This window comes from Natrix helvetica (genome assembly GCF_964273705.1).
Source record: "Natrix helvetica genome assembly, chromosome: 16".
In the NCBI taxonomy this organism is placed as follows: Eukaryota; Metazoa; Chordata; class Lepidosauria; order Squamata; family Natricidae; genus Natrix; species Natrix helvetica.
Genome location: NC_138563.1, coordinates 1225095 through 1229595, shown reverse-complemented (window position 1 = coordinate 1229595; position 4501 = coordinate 1225095). Strand labels below are relative to the sequence as shown.

General features: G+C 44.2%; 1 long non-coding RNA gene across 1 annotated transcript; it reads left to right on the top strand.

Annotated features, from left to right (window-relative positions):
- The first annotated feature begins 1984 nt into the window (after nucleotides 1-1984).
- LOC309400238 lies at nucleotides 1985-3459 on the top strand. Its single transcript, XR_014176638.1, has 2 exons — nucleotides 1985-2036; nucleotides 2968-3459. It is a non-coding gene; the product is annotated as an uncharacterized lncRNA (long non-coding RNA).
- Nucleotides 3460-4501: the final 1042 nt, after the last annotated feature.

Below are 4501 nucleotides of genomic sequence, written 5' to 3'. Positions count from 1 at the left end.
CCCAAAATATCAGTGTGTGGATGTATTTCGCAAAGTCCTGCATCCAGTTTTGGTCCCCACGTTATAAAAAAAGATGCTGAGACTTTTTGATACGTGGCGAGAAGAGCAACAGAAGATAATTAAGGGACTGGAGGCTAAAACATATGAAGAACAGTTGCAGGAATTGGGTTTAGCTAGTCTAATGAAAAGAAGGACCAGGGATGACATGATAACAGTCCTCCCATAATTGAGGGGCTGCCCCAAAGTAGAGGAGGTCAACTTGTTCTCCAAAGCACCAGAAGGCAGGAGAAGAAGCAATGGATGGAAACTAATCAAGGAGAGAAGCAACCTGGAATTAAGGAGAAGCTTCCTGACAGTGAGAACAATTAACCAGTGGAACAGCTTGCCCCTCAGAAGATGTGGGTGCTCCATCACTGGAAGCTTTTAAGAAGAGACCGGACAACTATTTGTCTTAAATGGTCTAGGGTTTCCTGTTTGAGCAGGGGGTTGGTCTAGAAGACCTCCAAGGTCCCTTCCAACTCTGATATTCTGTGTTTTGCTATAGGTCCTTGAAAACCAAACATTAAGAGGAGTTCAACATCATGTTTAACGTTAGACACCTTCCACTTTCTTGACCCCAAATATGTACAAAATCTTTATCAATTAGAGTCCCCAGTCCGAGGTTAAAACTCAGAGAACAAGACAAGAATGTCATCTCCTATCATAGTGTTCCCCCAAATAGCCTAATTTTAAATACACACGTAGCCAAAGAATAAAAATTTGTAAAACATAGGAGTTGGACATATTTTCCACCTACAATCCTGCTGTCTTAGCAATGCTGGGAGGAAAATGAATAGCTAATGCTTGTAAATTACTCTGAAGTTCTGGCTACTCCCTGGAGCTGTTTTCTAAGGAAAGTTATGTTGGAAGCATTAAATTGGTTGTCATTCCGTTATCAGATTTCTAAGCCGGTCATCGGGGTTAACGAAGAGAACCTTACGACTGAGATGTTTTCAGGAGAAACCCAGGGATTGGGGGAGGGGGATGAAAAGATGGGGAAGACATCTTCTAAACTTTTCTGTCCCATCAAACACGAGGACTTCACAACTGTAATTCAAATGGCAAGCCACAACCCTAAAGTTGTGGGACAGGCACTTGTCTAGAACATACAAGCTTGAAAGTCCTAGAAAATACAAGCTTGAAAGTCCTAGAACATATAAACTTGAAAGTCCTAGAACATACAAGCTTGAAAGTCCTAGAACATATAAACTTGAAAGTCCTAGAACATACAAGCTTGAAAGTCTTAGAACATATAAACTTGAAAGTCCTAGAACATACAAGCTTGAAAGTCCCAGAACATATAAACTTGAAAGTCCTAGAACATACAAGCTTGAAAGTCCTAGAACATATAAACTTGAAAGTCCTAGAATATATAAACTTGAAAGTCCTAGAACATATAAACTTGAAAGTCCTAGAACATATAAACTTGAAAGTCCTAGAATATATCAGCTTGAAAGTCCCAGAACACACAAGCTTGAACATCCTAGAACATACAAACTTTAAAGTCCTAGAACCTGAAAGAATAGAATAGAATAATAGAGTTGGAAGAGACCTTGGAGGTCTTCTAGTCCAACCCCCTGCTTAGGCAGGAAACCCCACAGCGCTTCAGACAAATGGTTAGAACATACAAACTTGAAAGACCAAATGTCAAAAGTTGACGAGAAAATCTCTACTTCCTAAGCAGTCACATCACTCCTGAGTTCACGAGGATGTCACAAGTCATAGTAGTAGAATCGTAAGGATTTTTTTTTTCAGATTTACCTGTAGATTAGGATCACAAGTAACAATGAGTCACCTAAGATATGTAAATTAGTACATACCGTAGGGTCAGGCATTGGACGCCTCCACAGCCAATGGTTTTCCTAGAACATGCTCTGGTTTCCGAAATGGGACAGGGCAAGATAGTATAAAAAGAGGGCTTCGGCCAGAGGTACTTCATTCGCTTGAGAGAGTAGACTCAACCCAATCCAGAGATCTTCTACTTTGACAACCAACCGGTGAGTATGAGAAAGCTTTCTTTAATCATCTAACATAGAGTCGTGATGGGCACCAAGTCCGCTCTTGGAGATGCTCCGAATGGAAGATAGGATTTTCTCTGGGCAAAGGAGTGGCCTTCTACTCTAGAGATGGTCTTTCTCTGTTGACCCATTGATGACGTTCTACCTACTCACCGTAGCACACAGCATAAATGCAGTGTTCCAATCTTGAATTCGCTTAGATGTTTGAGCAGATAGACCAGAATTAATTCTTCACTGGTTCTTCTGAAGGTTGGTCAAGCAGGGACCTTCACAGATATGGCTCTGATCGACGCCAACCTGAATTTGCTTCCATTCAAGCTTTCTTTGATGTTCAGTCTCAGCGGTGTCTTCGTGCACCATTAGTGGTTCCAACTCTAGATAAGAAGCGTTGTCCTTTTTACAAGATAGACCAAGGGATTCTGGAGATCTTTAGATTAACTTGGGCACCCTCTAAAGTCTTGGCTTTCTACTCCCACAATCCCCAACCAACAGATCACTTCTTCAAACCTTGAGATTTGATAGCTGACTAGAAGCCTAGGAATATCCTCTCCGAGGGATGGATATTGCTTCTTTCAAAGTTGATATCCAAGGAAATAAAAACAGATAGAATGAGAGCTTCATCCAGATGGTGCAACAGAGGAGCATCCTTCTATTTTAATCCCAGAGTTGCCCATCCTTGGAAACCACAACAGGACGCCGGTTGCTCCATCACCACTTCTCAAAGCTTACTAAAAGCCCACAGGAAACATGAGTCAACCACGAGAAACAGAGGGGATGATAGGAGGATAGATAAATGGGATAGGAGGACAGGCTAATCATAACTCTTCATGTGTTGAAATGCTTTTCTTCCACTCACATTCTTCTCCAGGACATCAAAGCAACACTTAACTCTCCGTCTTTCACCCTCCAGATTTTGTGGTCAACATGAGCCAACAACAACAACAGCAACAAGGGAGCTGCTGTCGAGGAGGTAGCAGCGGCCTTGGCGGAGGGTGCTGCCGACGAGGAAGTAGCGGTGGATGCTGCAGCCGTGGGACCACCGGAGGAGGTTGTTGTTGTTGTCGCCGAGGAAGTAGCGGTGGATGCTGCAGTCGTGGTACGGGCCAAGTCCAAGTTCAACAGAGCCAGCAGACCTCCAGATGTTGTTGCATCAACCGTTCCGGCCCCTGTTGCGGCCGGTGCTGCGGCCGGCGCTGCGGCGGTGGCTGCTGTGGTGGGGGATCTACCCAACTGAAGCAGAAGTAGATGCCTTCAAAGAACACAGCCAACTGACCTCCACCTTTAGCACGTTCTCCTTCTTCCCAGCAGTCCAAAGGACAGACCTGGAGAAGTTTCAACCGCTGAATTTCCCTGCTCTGTTATCCCCGCGAATCTATTAAAACAATCCCTTGCTTGCAGAGAAGTGGATTTGATGTCCTTTGTGGAGTTTGGGGCATTGTGGGGGGGGGGGAGAACGGGGTGATTCGGGGAAGTTCTCCAATCTTCTGAGAACTTTTTTTAAGAATTACCAAAGGGGTCCTTTACAGTGGTGAAATTCAAATTTTTTTGACGACCAGTTCCATGGGTGTGGCTTGGTGGGTGTGGCAGGGGAAGGATACTGCAAAATCTCCATTCCCACCCCACTCTGGTGCCAGCCAGAGGTGGCATTTGCCGGTTCTCCGAACTACTCAAAATCTCCAATACCGGTTCTCCAGAACCTGTCAGAACCTACTGGATTTCACCCCTGGTCCTTTATTTTCCTGACTGGTACACTGCATTACACCACAGGATGGGATGGGTTGACACAACAGGACGAAGAGGAACCTCAAGTTGTGGGAAGCGAGGGGTTAGATGACCACTTCTTCTGGTGGAAGAAGAGCAAGTCAATCAAAATAAAGTCATCGTAAACCAGAGAAGAAGGTAGGGATGAAGGATGAGGATCCAGGTGGAGAAACCAAGATTTTTTAAAAGATGGGTGGACATTTAATTCACATCACATCCCAGCCCCAAAGGAAAGGGATTGTGGGAATTGTAGTACACCCCCCCTTACTTTCGAACCATTGATGGTATAAATTTAATGGCTTGCCTCCAGAAATTGTGAATGCTCCAACTCTGGAAGTTTTTAAGAAGAGATTGGACAACCATTTCTCTGAAATGGGATAGGGTCTCCTGGTTGGACTAGAAGACCTCCAAGGTCCCTCCCAACTCTGGTATTCTGTTATTCTGTTAATTTTTTCACTTACCTTCCCCATCCCTTATTCCAGGAGTTGTCTCCATAAATTCCTTCACTGGGTCCAAAAAAAATGCCTCGATTGACTTGGTTTTCCATAGCCCAGGGGTGTCCAGACTTGGGAACTTTAAGACTTGTGGACTTCTGGGAGTTGAAGTCCACAAGTCTTAAAGTTCCCAAGTTTGGACACCCCTGCCATAGCCATTAACTAACCCAACCTTGAGAATACCTGATC